This window comes from Danio rerio, chromosome 5, assembly GCF_049306965.1.
Source record: "Danio rerio strain Tuebingen ecotype United States chromosome 5, GRCz12tu, whole genome shotgun sequence".
Taxonomy (NCBI): domain Eukaryota; kingdom Metazoa; phylum Chordata; class Actinopteri; order Cypriniformes; family Danionidae; genus Danio; species Danio rerio.
The window spans coordinates 68,061,645-68,079,872 of NC_133180.1; the positions used below are offsets into that span (position 1 = coordinate 68,061,645).

General features: G+C 37.2%; 2 protein-coding genes across 3 annotated transcripts in view; both read left to right on the top strand.

The window, feature by feature from the left end:
* lrwd1 (leucine-rich repeats and WD repeat domain containing 1) overlaps window positions 1-18,228 on the top strand; it is a 779,065-nt gene that overhangs the window by 690,533 nt on the left and 70,304 nt on the right. The gene's annotated exons all lie outside the window — the stretch shown is intronic.
* Window positions 1-18,228, top strand: part of lhfpl7 (LHFPL tetraspan subfamily member 7) — a 239,496-nt gene that overhangs the window by 98,436 nt on the left and 122,832 nt on the right. The window lies entirely within an intron of this gene.

The window sequence follows — 18,228 nt, forward strand, 5'->3', positions numbered from 1 at the left end:
AGATACAACAAAAGAGGGAATACGAGATGCATTTTTGCTGGAAATGAGGAGATCAGGGAAATATGCCGAGCACAGAGGTCTCCCTTAGCAGACATGTGCCGGACTCCAAGCTGTGTTTTACTCATGCTGGGATTGCAGATAATATACTTCGCAATAGCAGAGATTCAGTTTATCGTGATTGTTATGGTTATGGAAGAATACAACACCTGCTGTATGTGATATTAGCATCATGAAACAGGGCTGCATAAATAATCACTTAATTACTTTCATTTATTCATTTTCCTTCGGTTTAGTCCCTTATTTATCAGGGGTCGCCACAACGGAATGAACTGCCGACTTTTCCAGCATATGTTTTATGCAGCATATGCTGCATCCCAGTACTGGCAAACACCCATACACACTCATTTACACACGCACTTATAGAATATGGTCAATTTTGTTTACCCAATACACTTATTCACCTTATTATTCGCCGAGGAGCGGGCACAGCCATTTGAATCTTTTTGGCTCGAGACTTCCGGTCTCATTCACTTCCATTCATTTTTAGACATTAAAAACTGCTTGTTTCGCTGTTTGATGTTGCAAATCGATATTTCCTTATTATATATTCCTCATTATTTTTCCTTATATTTTCCTTATTATTTATTCTACTTGGTCTACTGTATATAGTCATGCAAACATTTGTTTGTAGAGCAAGTAATTGGACCGTTTTCTGCCGTTTATTATTCCTAGTCATTTCTCTCATTGGAGACTGAATCAGACATTCTAACACAATCGAGAAAACAGGCCTTCTACGGCATTTTAGAATAAAGTCAATAGCGCATGTATTTGGAATGTGTGGGAAACCAGAACACTCGGAGGAAACAACACGTGGAGAACATGCAAACTCCACATAAGAATGCCAACTGGCCCAGCCTGGACTCGAATCTGTTATTTCTGCATAAAAATGCATGAGATCTCTTTCAGTTTGAGATTAGTCCTCCTCTCATTTTTTGAAAATCCTCGTCTTCCCTTTCCCTCAGATCTTGTTTACACCTGGTATTAAGATACATTTTGTTCCATGAGATCACAGGTAGACATGGGAGACACTCTGCTGTTTACACCTGATGCTTAAATCTAAGATTTTTATCACTTTTGATCAATTTTCCGGTAAGGAGGGGGCTATCTGTGGATGAAATAAAAGTATTAAGTTGTTGCTAAGCCATGACCCAAGTTATATTTTAATACATTTTAGATACTTAGATGTACCTTTAAGCTATAATATGGACAGTAATATTTACTTGTAGATACTAATATGTGCTTTTAAAGCACAAAGGTGACAGCTTTTGTACATTTATGGTCATTTTTAGGCCTTTTTTTGATCTTTTAAACAAATAATGCTAGATATGTTTGCATAGATAAAATATTGTACAGTCAAAAAACATTTAAAAAAAGTTAGAAGAGTAAAAATAATTACATACATTTAATGAGAAATGCAATGATATAGGTTTAATTATAGTGTATCTACTGTACAATGTTGCTTAATGCAAACATGCAATGTTTTGGTGACTGAGTTTTTATCTTTCGATGATGCTTTGCAAAAAAATCGATTAACAGCACATGAATGAGTTTATATATGAAATTAAACATTCAAAAATCAGTATTTCACAAAAACTGCATGGAAGCTGGTATTTGAAAATACGCAAGAACACTGGATAAAAAACTAATTTACTAAATAAATACTAAAGAAATGGAATACATGATGAATACCAATTAATTAATTTTTTTAAAGGAAAACTTATTACTTAAAAACTTAAATATATATATTTATATATTTATATATATATATATATATATATATATATATATATATATATATATATATATATATATATATATATATATATATATATATATATATATATATATAAATAAATTTTTTGCTTGTTATTTTACTAAATTAAAATGAGCTGAAACAACACAATTCTTGAGATTTTATTCAGAAAACTTAATTTTTCATGTTAAATCCACATAAATGGGTTATAAGTGTTAAGTTAACCTAATCAATTTGTGTTGGGACAACATGAATGAATTGCGTGGAACCCTGCATTTTTACAGTGCAGAAAGTGTTTTGCATAACTTGGCATTAGTCAATAACTGCTCAATAATAATTATTGCCACATCAAGAACAATAATTGACAATAATGATTTTTTTTGCCATAATTTTGCAGCTCAACCGTTTTATGACTTGTTTGATTTTTGAAATGTTTGATTTATGTAGTTTTAAACAGTTGTTGTTATTGTAACATTGGTTAAATTGAGGTATTTGACATGAAGCAACACAGATTAACTTACAAAATTAAACAAACAAACAAACAAATAGGCTGATGAAATAATATGCTTCAACAAGTTCCAAGTTAAGTGTAAATTTATTTATTTTCTACATTTTAATACAATTTCAAAGCTGTTATGAACCACATTCTCACTTTTTCATTATGTGATGTAATGGTGTATAATAATGTTGGGGGAAATCATTTGAAGCTTTTCATTGCTTTAACAAAAAAAGAGGGTATAAATACTACAATATAGTATTTGCAGAACAGTCATTTCTGTTTATAGGTCATCAAGCAGTTATTTAATGTCAATCCTTTTAAAAATGTGTGAATATCAACCAATTAATAAGGCTTGATACGCTACCTGCCTATTATATTTATTCATTTATAATTATTATTATATACTTCTTTTTAAATAAAGGGCAGTGTCTATAGGGCAGCTTTAAATACAACAACAGCAGTGTGTTCATGTGCCGTCTGTTTTAGAGTAACATGGGTTACATCTCAATTCCCCTGCAATCTGTTCTAGATAGTGCACGAAATTAGAACTGGACCACGATCGGCCCATCTGAAATCATAGCGTGTTGGAAACAGTATGTGAAAAGTGCCCAGATGGCACACCAATTCCCCGCGGGTTTTGTGAAATGTGCATTTTGTGCACTGCCTACAATGTATTTGTATTTGAATAAGCAACACTCTTCATTTAAGAGAGGAGGAATTTGTCACAGATCACGTTCAAGTGTGTTTACACCAGAACTGAATGCTGCCCAATCGGTTTCTGAAGGTTTGCACACACAACATAAACACTTGATTTAGATTTTAGTGACAAGCTGGCTCAGTGGGTAGCACTGTCGCCTCACAGCAAGAAGGTCGCTGGTTCAAGTCTTGGCTGGGCCAGTTGGCTTTTCTGTGTGGATTTTGCATGTTCTCCTCGTGTTTGTGTGGGTTTCCGGGTGCTCCGGTTTCCCCCACAGTCCAAAGACATGCATTATAGGTGAATTGGATGAACTGAAATGGCTGTAGTGCATGAGTGTGTGTGAATGAGTGTGTATGGATGTTTTCCAGTACTGGGTTGCATCTGAAAAAAAAAATTCTGAAAAAGTTGGCGGTTCATTCCGCTGTGGCGACCCCTGTTAAATAAGGTACTAAATTGATCAAATGAATGAATGAGCTAGGTTTCAACACTTCTTTAGTAATACTCTTTTTGTAAAACGCCATTTATTTTGTTCTGGTTAGAAGTGTTGCTTTATGTGCTGTTTTTGTTTGTTTGTTTGTTTTTTTGTTTTGTAACCTGCGCAGTGAACGCGTTAACTCTTGATTTCGGGTGCTGGAAGTGATATGAGGTTTGCAAGGGCTGACCGTGTTGTATCGTTGCACAGCTCTATAAATAACAAGCTGTCAGTCCTCCACCATTGCGTGCCTCTAAATCTTTCATGCTCAGAGGGACTCAGCAGAAATTTCCGCACCTCGGATGCTGCAGCTTGTCTTTTTTTTCCTTCCTCATTTCTGCACCGGTTGTTTTATGGCTGCCACATGATGGGGAGGAGAAGCCATTTGCACTGGTCATGGTTCTCTTCTGCTGCTCTCTTTGCAGATTTGAAGAGAGAATTCGTTGCAGAATTGGAATTTTACATCAACCTGATGTTGTTTCGTTTTTTTGTGGAATGGATGCACCAAAATGGAAATTCTGTCAGGAAACACTCTGGATGCACTTGGACGAAGATAGAAATAGAGAATGCGTTGTAATAATTATTAGTATTCTTTGTTTTTGTAAGAGTTTTAAGTCAACTTAAATTTAATAATACTGATTTAAAAAATGAAATTGTCATGAAGGGACGCTGACTATGGAGTTGAGGATCTACATGCAGTTTTATTAAGTAAAGTTTATTTATAAAGTAATTTTGAGTGGATCATGTGCTTATGATTGACTATGGCCGATCCTGCATTATCTAATGCATGATACATCAATCAGACGATTCCAAGATCCCCCCTTCCACCCCTACTCCTGCCCTTTATCCCTGACAGGTCGGCACGGTGGCCCAGTGGTTAGTACTGTTGCCTCACAGCAAGAATGTCTCTGCAAGCAGGGGAGTTCTCGAGACCTACCTAAGCTCAAACTCCCTTCTCGCTCTGCAAATGGGAGGGAGCCCCAGGCTCGAGCATCTTATTAGCTTAGGGCCCTCTCCCAGGACTGCATGCCAAGCATGCTTTATAGTCAATAATCAGCTAAGTGTAAACTTTTGAAAGAGTAGTCACACTGGTAAAGGTCAATAACAGAAGCAAACGTGTGCATATAAGTTAAGCAAGAGGGTCTGGGTCACAGGCAAAGAGTTCGGTCTAGGCAGCAAACTACGTAAACAAAGGGGCAAAGCAAGGATAATGTCCACTAATAGTTAAACAAGACTCAGCCCTGATGTTTGTATCTGTGCTGTTTTTAAAGTCCATGTAATCATGCAATCCTTCGGCTGTGTGTGTGTAATCAATGCGAAACAGGAACTGGTGTGTGCGAGGTGCATTCTGGGAGTTGTAGTTCGTAAATGTGGTGTGTGTGTAGTTCTCCAGCGATCAAACTTTGATTGCTGGTGACTGTAACAGCAATAAAATAAGCACATTTATTGACCGTAACATTTTATTGATGGTGAACGACTTGAGAGGTATGATTTTAAGCAAGCAGCAGGAACATGTATAGTATATACTACATAGAAATTTAATGTCGGTGCATTGTTTGAGTGGAATTAGCTTTTTCATTGATGCCTAGATACATATATGTGTACATGAGCGGAATGTCTACGGGGCAGAATATTGAGCTTTTTTGAACTTTGACTATGGCGTAAGTTTTTTTTTGGCTTACACTTTCGGTCAAATAATAATAATTCTGATCATTTTCAGTAACGTGGTCAATTCTGTGCATTTTTATAAACGCCACAAACGAAAAATCAACAACAACAACAACAAAAAAACAATCTTATCATGAAATCATAGAAGTAGAGAATTGAACTGTGAATTCAGTGAATCGTTACTGTACATCCCTAACTATAACCATGTAAATCAGCTGAAAATTAAGAAAAAGTTACCTTCAAGGCTCATAGTTTTAGTTAGCCACGATAATAAGATAGGTCTCACCAAAGAATTATTTTGAAGGGTCCCTGCATAAAAGCTGTGGGACGTCCCATACGGCAGGGGAACTGGCAAGCCTCAAAATCACTCAAAATCCATGGATGAGTTGGTCAGACCTCCTCTCTGGTGAAAACTCACACTGTCAGCCATCATGCTTGTACTAGTGCTGTCATCTCTGTCTCATCTGCACACTAGAGAGCAGATGTTATTCTGCTGTCTTAATGACCACAGCTGTCAAAAAGGGAACAGAGATCTATTAAGGACACAGACAGATGTTAACTTGTATACAGATCTTACCTTATAAACCCTAAGGAATTGGTTATTTAGTCAAATATATGTATACCTCCAAATGTTTACTGGCAAAACATTTATGGTAAACATACTTGTAAAAAAACATATTAAGACATACGTGTGTAAAAGGCTATTTACAATGTTATTTTACATGCTATTGACTTAAGTGTCATGCACTTTCAGAAATAAAGTTACAAAACTCAATAGAGCCTGGCTGCAGATTTGCATCTCCACTTTCAGGCTTGCACTCTCTGACTTGCACTCTCAGGCAACTGCGCTTCCTCTGCAGGTGATGTCGTTTACAATCAACACCTGAGCCCGCTTGCATGAAAGTTCTTCAGTAATTTAACTTAAGGGTGTCCCTCTTGAGGAAAAAATCACAGAGGTAAGGGATTTTATTAAGATCCTTGCAACAAACTTCTTATCGATCACCCTTACCTAAGTGCCTTTTTTTAAACGTTTCACTGTAGTTTCTAGTAACATTTACGTAAACAGATCGTAAATGTACAGATTACGTAAAGGAATGCTTGCCTTAAAACAGCTCTGCAGTACACATCATCTATGTCGTTTTCTTTCCCTTATTAGGTCGATCTCGACATTATGTTTTGAGGACCTACATGGTCCTCAAAACTGGGATCATGTAGAGACTCTTGAAGCTGCACTGAAACTGGGATTTCATATGGATGCACTCCTGCACAGACATGCTAATTTATCAGCATGCATATATTATGTATTATGTATGTCATGGTATACAACTTAAGCACTTAGAATTATTTGACAAAGTCGTCACTGGCAACGCAAACAAATTAGAAACTAACTTTTGGTTTATTTGTGTCGATCACAAGTGATGGTCACGGTTTATGGATCTGTGTGTTCCTCCTGTATGTTATGTATCATGCCTTGTGTGTTGTCATGTGTGAGGGTGTGTGTTTGTTTACCTTTTGTGTTGACAGCGTGCTAGGATCAGCTGATGTCATCAGCTGACTTATCCTCCTCCAGCTGAACCTTATTTGGCTGGCTCTATATTTCCTCCTGTGGTATGTTCTGGTTATCAGTCCGTTGTTTGTCCTTGTTCCTGATTGTTGTCTCCCAGTATCCTTCACTGTCTGTTTGATGTCTTCATCGTGGCCTGTGGCTGTCTTTTGTTTTGAACTTTCGTGTGTCCTCTGTTCATTTAAATACTTGCTTTTGGATCCTCCTTGTCTAAGTGTCGTGACAGTGATGTGACAAGAGAGTGCTGGTGTCGATTGTAAATGACATCACTTGCAGAGGGAGCGTGGGTGCCTGAGAGTGCAAGCCTGAAAGTGCAAGTGCCAGTCCCTTTTCACAAAACTTGTCACTGTGGCGGATTTCAAAAGGTACCATTTTGTACCTTACAGGTGCTTGGTACCTTAAAAGTACAATTTTGTACAATAAGGGTACACTTTTGTACTTTTAAGGTATTATGAGGAATACATCTATGCTTTTTAGTTATTAGTACTGTATGCACCTTTAAAAACAAAAGAAGATAGTCAATGGGTCCCAACAACCATTTATTTATTTATTTTTTAGGACAGTAAGGTCTGACTTTGCTTAGAAAAAAAGTCTTGTCACTTAACAGAAATAATGAACGGTGTAGAATAAAAGTCATGCTGCAGTGGAAAATGAGTTAACATTGTGATTGACTCACATGAGCTCGTAGGACTGCATCCATACACCTCTGCAATGACTCAAATAACTTATTAATAAAGTCATCTGGAATGGCAAAGAAAGCATTCTTGCAGGACTCACAAGAGTTTATCAAGACTCTTTGAATTCATCTTTAATGCCTCCTTCATTTTACCCCAGACATGCTCAATAATGTTAATGTCTGGTTACTGAGCAGGCCAATCCTAGAGCACCTTGACCTTCTTTGCTTTCAGGAACTTTAATGTGGAGGCTCAAGTATGAGAAGGAGCGCTATCCTGCTGAAGAATTTGCCCTCTCCTGTGGTTTGAAATGTAATGGGCAGCACACATGTCTTGATACCTCAGGCTATTGATGTTGTCATTCATTCTGCAGATCTCTTGCACCCATACTGAATGTGACCCCAAACCATGATTTTTCTTTTACTAAAGTTGACTGATTTCTGTGAAAATCTTGAGTCCTTGTGGGTTCCAATAGGATGATGAAATCATGATTGGGATGGAGTTCAACAGATGATTAATCGGAAGAATCTACCTTCCGCCACTTTTACAAATGATCAACTAGTAGTCAAGTAGTCAACTGGGATCGATGGCAAGACTTTTGTCTGGTGTTTTTATTTTGGGGTGATATAGCCCTATAATAGATTGTAATTATTTTGTATTAATTAATCAGCACATCAGGACATCAGCACATCGGTCAAGTAGTCAACTGGGATCGATGGCAAGACTTTTGACTGGTGTATTTATTTTGGGGTGATATAGCCCTATAATATATTGTAATTATTTTGTATTAATTAATCAGCACATCATGAAATCCAATTGTTAGCTCGTACATGGATTTAAAGCCCAATAGTCAGATTTTTTTCAACATTAATATACAACACCATGCACTCAGTGTCACCCAGAGGACAATAGTGAACTTCTAAACTTCCGCTCTTCAGCTGAACTTACTGCTTTGCCTTTGATCAAGCAGTCTGGGAGTGTGCATCATGATAGTTCATAGATTTAGACAGTTTGAAGCAGATAAAAAAAAAAAAAAGTCTACTCCGAGCAGCAGAAATAACATTAATTTTGTTTTTGGTGTCTGAAAGCAAAGACAGACTCTCCGGAGACTGTAATACGCTTCAGAGGGAAGTCTGAGAGGTGGCTAATGGAGCTTACAGAGATGATAAGAGCATTTGTGTTGGTGTGTGTCTGTGTTTTGATATTATTGGTGTTAAAAGCTCTGCTACTGCTCCTCATTTGTATTTTCAGCTCTCTGCGCACTACGCCAGCGTGGAGCCATTGAGGAAGCGTGTATCTTGGTAATTTGCGATATTTAAAAGCCTGTACACAACACACACAGGTGAAGCGGGTGAGCGTGTGTGTCTGGAGCTGACTGTGAGTTAAACCAGCAGGTGATTTGTAAAGCCGAGAGATGATTTTATTAGAGAGTGCAACAAGGTGTGAAGAGATTTTATCTCTAAAACATGCACACACACAAAGAAAATGGTGAAAAAAACATGTTTTGGGGGGGGTTGGAGAGTGGATGAGCTGATTTTATTGACACTTTTCTTTCAATTAAGGTAAAAAGGGAACATTTTGTGTGTGTCTTCTGGAGATCTTGAAGGCAGTTGAATCATGTTTGGTCTTGGGATAAGGGGATTGTTTAGTCTGAGCTATTCTGGAAACAGAGATCGATATTGTGTGTTCTTTTTGGTGGCGCTTGTAGGAAAGAGTCACGATTGATTGGAGAAATTTAGTTTACCAAAAACATCCAGTCATTTGGGCCAGTGACCTGAATATTATTATTTTTTCAGTGTACTTCAGTCTTAATCTGAAGAAATTTTCTGTTTTTTATTGTTCATATGGAGCATCTTTTAAAAGTTTTTAATATTTCAAAACTTTACACTTAGCTGATGATTGATTATAAAGCAAGTTTGGCGTGCTGTCCTGGGAGAGAGCCCTGAGCTTAAAGGTCCTTGAGCCCTGGGCTCCCTCCCATTTGCAGGGTGAGAGGGGAGCTCTCAGCTGAGGTAAGGTCTTGAGAACTCCCCCTGTTTTGATAAAGAGCTGATAACAAAAAATGATTGGTGTGAAGAGATATGCTTTTGACTGAAGTGCTAAATTTAGATTGATTAATACATTTATTGGACATGTTTTTTGGACTGTGAGAAGAGACTGGAGAACCCGAGGGAAACAAGCACGGGAAGAACATGCCAACTTCGCACAGAAACGACAGCAGGCCTGTTTAAAGACTAGAACCGGTGACGTTCCTGCTGTGAGGCAACAGTGTCAATCACTGGGCCACCGTGCCGCCCGATACAGGAAAAGATGGAGGAGTAGGGGTGGAAGGGGAAATTCTTCAAATCATAGATGACTGTAGTGAGAAACCCTGGCTCTATAGTGGGTTAGGAATCGTCTGATTGGTGAATCATACATTAGTTAATGCGGAACCAGCCGTGTTCAATCATAATCAGATAATCCTCTCAAAGTTAGTTTATAAATAAGCTTCACTTCGATTAAAAAAAAAAAAAAAAAACGTACAAACATTTATACACTAACTGACAAATGTCATGTTTCCTATCCAAGTTTTAGGAACATCAAATAATAACTTGACTTCTTGTTGATCATTTGGTATCAGAAGTGGCTGATATGAAGAGCAAATGCCTCTAGATTATGCTTATTTTACCAAAATAAAATATGATCATGCCTTGATTTTTAGTTATTTAATTAGGACAGTAAGGTCTGACTTTTGCCATTGTGTTCATGTTTTTTTTTTTTTTTTTTTAGTATCGATTGGTATCGAATTCAAGTATTGTGACAACACTAAATAAGAGTCGTTCAAACCTGCTCAACAGTGCATTAAGAGTGACTGGTCATTTTGTTAGGTTTGACTGGTCATTGAGTTAGTTTTGGGTTAGTTTAGGGCTAGTTTTGAGTGGTCATTGAGTTAGTTTTGGGCTAGTTTTGACTGCTCATTGGGTTAGTTTTGACAGGTCATTGGGTTAGTTTTGGGCTAGTTTTGACTGGTCATTGGGTTAGTTTTGACAGGTCAATGGGTTAGTTTTGGGCTAGTTTTGACTGGTCTTTGGGTTAGTTTTGGGCTAGATTTGACAGGTCACTGGGTTAATTTTGGGTTAGTTTTGAGTGATCTTTGAGTTAGTTTTGGGCTAGATTTGACAGGTCATTGTGTTAGTTTTGGGCTAGATTTGACAGGTAATTGGGTTAGTTTTGACTGGTCATTGGGTTAGTTTTGGGCTAGTTTTGACGGGTAATTGGGTTAGTTTTGACTGGTCATTGGGTTAGTTTTGGTCTAATTTTGAGTGGACATTGGGTTAGTTTTGGGCTAGTGCCAACTCGTCATTGAGTTAGTTTTGGGCTAGGTTGACGGGTAATTGGGCCAGTGCTGACTGCTCACTGGGCTAGTTTTGGGCTAGTTTTGTTTGGTCATTGAGTTAGTTTTGGGATAGTTTTGACTGGTCATTGGGTTAGTCTTGGGCAAGTTTGACTGGTCATTGGGTTAGTTCTGGGCTAGTTTTAAGTGGTCATTGAGTTAGTTTTGAGCTAATTTTGAGTGGTCATTGGGTTAGTTTTGGGTTAGTGCCAACTGGTCATTGGGGTAGTTTTGACTGGTCATTGAGTTAGTTTTGAGCTAATTTTGACTGGTCATTGAGTTAGTTTTGAGCTAATTTTGACTGGTCATTGAGTTAGTTTTGGGCTAGTTTTGACAACAAAGACAGTGAAGAATTCAACAACTCATTGCTGTGAAATAAATACATTTGCAACACAGCTGACCTACATACAGTCCTGCACACACACAGCACAACACTCCTCATCTGTAGTGTGCGAGACGAGAGCTGATTCACTCACATCTGAGAGGGACAGCGCTTTTCATTTTTAACTGATTTGTTTGAAGGACACATCCCATAATCCACATGCCACCTCTTATTAACTTCACTGCCGAAGGAACTCTAGCCCGAGTGAGGGAGAGTGAGATCCATTGAATGAAAGCGATTCAAATGAAAGGTACTTCCTACGCACAATCCTTCCCCGTGGCCTCATTCCCTCTTCTCTCTCATACATTCTGTCAGTTTCAAGAGAAGGGATCTGCAAGGGTCAATGTGTGGCTACCGCTGGGACTGCAGTGATTGACAGGGATGCCATGGTTACGGCGTCATAACATTCTTTTTGGCTTTTGCTAAAATCGGCAGACATTTCAACAGTTCAGAGGGTTGAGGAAAGGAGAGAGTATTCACATATTCACAAATATGACTATAGATGTATTCACAAACTGAGCTTGACACGGATGTGGAGTTGTGTGAGGAATATTATTGCATAAACAGGCTGGATTTGAGGTCTGAAAAGGTCAATGAGATGGAGAAGAGCTTTTTAGGTGTATTTAAAAGTATTTCACAGCAGTGTACCTCCTATATGATGGTTCTATTGTGGGCTTTTGTATCAAAACATATGAGGAATGAGATTTTATACATTTATGGGGTATTTTTTTAATAAAACAGTAGCTTTTAGCCTTGTTGCACAATGATTGGTGGTTTACGGGGACTCTTTATGTATTTTATAGAAAAAAACTGCTTATCACACAGTATGACCCTATCCCACCCCTATTTCTAAGCCCAACCCTCACAGAAAACAATCTGCATTATTACATATTCAAAATATTTCATTCCGTATGATTTATAAGCATTTGTGCCTGTGGGGACCTCAATTCATGTCCCCAATTTATGTGTGAATTCAATTTGAAGTCCTGACTAGGACTCAAAACATGTACTTGCATGCACACACACTCTGAATCTCATCCTGCACTTACCTCACTTATCCAGCACACTCAAATCACATGTTTGTGTGTCTGTGCGCATGGTGAAATGTTTTCACAGCTATTGTAAAGCTCTTTCATCATGTCTGGAAATCCCTTCATCAGCACTTACTTGCATGCACACACAAACAGGTGCTGCCAAAGAGGTAGAGATAATGGTGTTTGTGTGTGCGCGTGTGTGTGTGTTTGGGATTCTTAAGGATTTGAGCTTGTGGGTTTAAAGAATTGTTTTTCAGTCATTTCTAGAAAATACTGAAGTTTCAACAATGCTGAAATGTGGATATTTTGGACAACCAACAGTCACAGTGTTTGTTGATTTGTTATTTACTTAATTAAATCAGCTAAGCACAATTTTACACTGAATTATTCAGTTGCTGTGTGTTTAAACTGTAGGACATGTTTTGTTTTTTGTCAATGCTTGTTACTTCTCTTAATGAAATATAGTTGTGCTTCTCTTTCATCCCCATTCTTCACATTTTCATCCATTCATAATGTTTATTTTGCATACTAACATGTTTTTGCTATTTAGTTTCATATAAAAAAATCACTTCTATAACACACAATAAAGATATTATGGGCCCTATCATATACTCGGAGCAAGATGTGTTTGGCACAATTTGTTGCTATTTTCAAACCAGCGCAACCATCATTTTCATTTTTTCCGCTGCGTTGTTTAAATAGCATCCATTTGCGCCACTTTGTGGGCTCATGGGGGTGCTAGTCTAAAAAGGAGGAGTGTTAAGGCGCATTGTTGGCACATTGCTATTTCGGGAAACTAAAATAGACTATGCCATTGACCAACTAAAAGCTGGTCTAAAGTCCAGCAAAGAGTGTGTTAGTTATGCGCATATGCAGGCTCAAATGCTTGCACGTTGCTTAATACATACTGGATGTACAGCAATACACAAATATCTTTACATATAAAAAAAAAAGATTAAAATGTTACAAAAAAATATATAATTTTCTACATAAATATAAAAAACAACTGCATTTGTATAATGTTGTTATTATTATTTTCAGTATTATTTAATATATGCATATTTATATTTGTTTTAATGAAAACAAGTTTAGATTTGTCCATCTGTCGGGTTTTGGAGACGTCTGCTTCACCATATGGGGCATAAGAATAACATGTGTTTGTATATAACTCAGTTTTTTGACCACACTTGGTTATTATTGTTTATTTATTTGTTTGCTGGATATTAGAACTGAATTTAGAAATAGTTTTGAAATAAATCTTTTCGCTTGACAACCGAAATTAAATAGGCTAATGAATGTCTTCAGAGGAGAGAGTACAACACTTTCTCTTTACTTCACACAAAGTGAAGTAAAGAGAAAGTAGAGGCAGAGGAGGAGGAGGCTTGTTCCTTTTTGCTTGCGCTGCAGATGGTCTGTTTACCTATTTTCTCGCTAGTCAAGCATTCAGTTTTTCCACTTACAAAGTCTGACATGTAAATATCTAATGCACCATGGCGCGACACAACTGTCTCTTAAAGGGAATAGGAGATGAGACTCTGATTGGTTGAATGGATAATATGCTCAAAACATACCCATAACTCAGTAAGAGAATAAGCACAACCATGTTAGACCATGAGCCAAGGCACAGACCGTATTTTTCTGTCCTTAAAATAGCAAAAGTGGATACAGAGACGCCCTTAATGCTTTTGCGCCATGCGCTTTAGACTTTGCGCCTAGATCGTTAAAATAGAGCCACAAGACAGATAAGAGCAAAGTTATTGGATTTTTTCCTCCCTGCAGTTCATTCATTCATTCATTTTCTTGTTGGCTTAGTAGATTTATTAATCCAGGGTCGCCACAGCGGAATGAACCGCCAACTTATCCTGCACGTTTTTACGCAGCGGATGTCCTTCCAGCCACAACCCATCTCTGGGAAACATCCACATACACACATTCACATACACTACGGACAATTTAGCCTATCTGTTGGGGAAACCGAAGCACCCGGAGGAAACCTATGCGAACGCAGGGAGAACATGCAAACTCCACACAGAAACACCAACTGTGCCGAGGCTCGAACCAGCAACCCAGCGACCTTCTTGCTGTGACCTTCTTGCACTACCTACTGTGCCACTGCCTCAAAAATACCCACAAATAGTCTAGCTCTTTGAAATTGTTAAGTTTAAGTTTTTTTCAAAGTGTGCCATTTTTGTGACTGTCACTTTAAATTTGATTGTGATTGTGTTCTTTTTTAAAAAGGGGCGGAGCTACAAATGCCTATCCGTCATCATAGGAGTAGATTTAAGAAATGTCTAACGTTAGCTCTGGAAAAACTGAAAAAATCAAAAGAAGTTGCTCAGAAGTTGACAACACTGTCCATTCATTCATTCATTCATTCATTCATTCATTCATTCATTCATTTTCTTTTCGGCTTAGTCCCTTAGTCCCTGTGGGTCGCCACAGTGGAATGAACCGCCAACTTTTTCAGCATATGTTTTACACAGCGGATGCCCTTCCAGCCGCAGCCCATCACTGTGAAACACCCATACACGCTCATTCACACACACACACTACGGACAATTTTAGCTTACCAAATTCACCTATAGTGCATGTCTTTGGACTGTCGGGGAAACCGGAGCACCCGGAGGAAACCCACGCCAACACGGGGAGAACATGCAAATTCCACACAGAAATGCTAATTGACCCAGCTGAGGCTCGAACCAGCGACCTTCTTGCTGTGTGGCGATCGTGCTACTCATTGCGCCACCGTGATGCCCACCTGTTAATTTATGTATCCTAAAACGTCGCATTATGCCTTTTATTCTCTAAAATTATGTTTTGCAGGTATGACATGAAATCTCTAATGGCAGACGGCTGCTTCTTACTCAGGACTGTTTATGCTAATGAGGGAGATAGCATCACTAATGGGCGGGACTTTCCCCCTCTGATGACATGTAGAAAGGGAGAATGTCAATCAAAGTGTTTCTGCAGACTGCTTTTATCAAGTGTGATTATAAAAAAAAATTAACTATATTCAGTCACTGTTGCCTCAAAACTGTTTAAACCCCTTATAAAAGTGATTTTTTTTCTATAAGAAACAGATATTAATCTGAAACCATAACATTATCACATGACTCCTGTTTTTCTCCAGCTTTTTGTCATGCTTTCTATTTTGTCTTCTCATGTTTTCATTTGCAGTTTAATTGAGCAGTTCCAAACTGTTTGGAAACCTCTCCAAGATATTTCTTTGTGTGTGTGTGTGTGTGTGTGTGTGTGTGTGTGTGTGTGTGTGTGTGTGTGTGTGTGTGTGTGTGTGTGTGTGTGTGTGTGTGTGTGTGTGTGTGTGTGTGTGTGTGTGTGTGTGTGTGTGTGTGTGTGTGTGTGCTGTTTAGCAGTAAGATGAAAGCATGAGCGTGTTCATTGTGCATGTGTGATATTTTTAAACTCCTCTCTTGTCTGCTGTATCTGCTAGCCTGCGGCTGTTCTCATTTGCGCACTTTGATGATGAAATCAATCCTCCCACTTCGGCAGTGTAAGCATGTCTCTTTGCGGACAGCAAGAACGTCCAGAGTGTCCCAACATCCGTTGAATGTGTCACAACAGACCTATTGGAGGAAACACACTCATACTGTTCATATATTGGTTCCACTCTCACACATGGAAAATGCTTTATTTGTAAACACTCCTAAAACTAAAGACTCCAACATGAGGATTTTACAGTGATGCCTTGGAAATATTTATAAAAACATTTATAAAATAAAAATGAAAGTAAAATAAAAATCTTTTTGCTGTAATAATCCATAAAATTGGTAAATGTGACTATATACAGTATATTTATGGAGAAAAAACAAATTCAAGCAGAAATAAATAGATAAATGAATGAGTGAATGAGTGAATTAATTAATTAAATAAATAATTAAAATATATAAGGACATAAAATAGTTATAAAAAACGTAAATAAAATGAAATTGAATTACAAATAAAATATATTTGTTTTATCTTAGTCCATCCATCTACATATCCATCTATATTTATTTATTTTTATTTTATTTTATTTTTATAATTTTTAAACATTTATTATTTATTTATTTTTCCATCCATTCATCCTTATTTATTTTTTATTTATTTATTTTATTTTATAATTATTTTATATTTATTTTAATTGTATTTATTAATTTTTTTATTTTATTTGATTATTTATTTCTTTTATATTTATTTCATTTTTATTATTTAATTATTTATTTATTTATGTTATATTTATTTTATTTAATTAATTTGTTTTATTTTTTATTTATTTTACTTTATTTTATATTTATTTTATTAGGGCAAAGTAGTGGTGCAGTAGGCAGTGCTATTGCCTCTCAGCAAGAAGGTCGCTGGTTTGATCCTCGGCTCAGTTGGCGTTTCTGTGTGGAGTTTGCATGTTCTCCCTGCATTCGCGTGGGTTTTCTCCGGGTGCTCCGGTTTCCCCCACAGTCCAAAGACATGTGGTACAGGTGAATTGGGTAGGCTAAATTGCCCATAGTGTATGAGTGTGTGTGAATGAGTGTTTGTGGATGTTGCCCAGAGATGGGTTGCGGCTGGAAGGGCATCCGCTGTGTAAAAACTTGCTGGATAAGTTGGCGGTTCATTCCGCTGTGGCGACCCCAGATTAATATATGGACTAAGACGACAAGAAAAGGTATGAATGAATGAATTTATTTTATTATTTATTTATTTATTTATGTATGTATGTATGTATGTACAGTATATATTCCCCATATGTATTATGCACCTTTTCATAAGATGTGAAATTGGCCTTAGTGTATGAGTGTATGTCTCCGTGTTTGGGTTTTGCAGCTGGAAGAGCATCTGCTGTGTAAAATATATTCCAGAATAGTTGCGGTTAATTCTGCTGTGGCGACCTCATTTATTTATTTATTCATTTATTTTTTTGTTAATTTGTTTACCCATCCATACATCCATCCTTATTAATTTATTTATCCACCCATCCCTATCTATCTATTTATTTATTTATTCATTTAACTTTATATTTATTTATTTTTATTTATTTATTTATTTATTTTTATTTTCCCCCTATACATATTATGCCCCTTTTCATATAATGTGTCTGTGGAATTCAGCTCAAATATCCTTTAGTCCATGTATTATAGCTTTTCATGTGTAAGCAAAAACACATTGTTTCTGTATATGTTCCTTTAAATGAGCTGCAGATTTCCAGAAGAGGGTGGAGCCTTTACACACTATTCTGACAGAAACAACAAAACAAACAATTTTCATGGAGCCAGAATGTCAGTGGATGTTAAAGTGTTAGTGGGTGCATTTATGTACAATAGTTGTAGGTACGGCTCTCTTCTGTTCCTGCCCTTTGCAAATAAACATGACACTACTAGTATAATTCACTTATCTTCACTGAAAAAAAGTCTGACTATACAGTACATAATAAATGTGTGTTTATGAAATACACTGCTGATGAGAGCTTTATATTGTGCGTTTTATATTGGTCTCCGTGTATATTCAGAAACAATGGAAACTTTAGCCACATTAGCCATTTTGCATGCTAACTAGAATATCTATTGATCACAAATGAAAAACATAGAGCACATGTGTAAACAAAGTGTGAAACATTTTGTCTTCTCAACCACATCCAGAGATGTAACTGAACAGAGACAGCATCTGAACGCCAATTAATTTAAACAATATGTGCTATATAAATGCTAATATACTGTAGATTGTACCATTTGTAGCTGTAGTAGTTCAAGTAGTGACTGTAACTTGACAAGCTACACTTTTACAAATCTGTATTTATTAATAAACTAAACACGTTGAAGTACAGTAACGTCAAAATCCCCATGTGTCAGTCTTAACTAACCAATAAAGGGATTTAATACTTCTGGCTCAGGCCGATTGACTGAAATCTGCTGCTTTAATCTTGACAAATCCTTGTTAGTGTAATGTGTGTTTGGAGCGTCTGCTGGCTAATCCTCTGCTGTTACTGTCAGCTGGACTCAGACTGTAATTTAACTCGTGTCATTCACCACTTTAACATGTCAGCCAATTAGTTAAAGGTTAA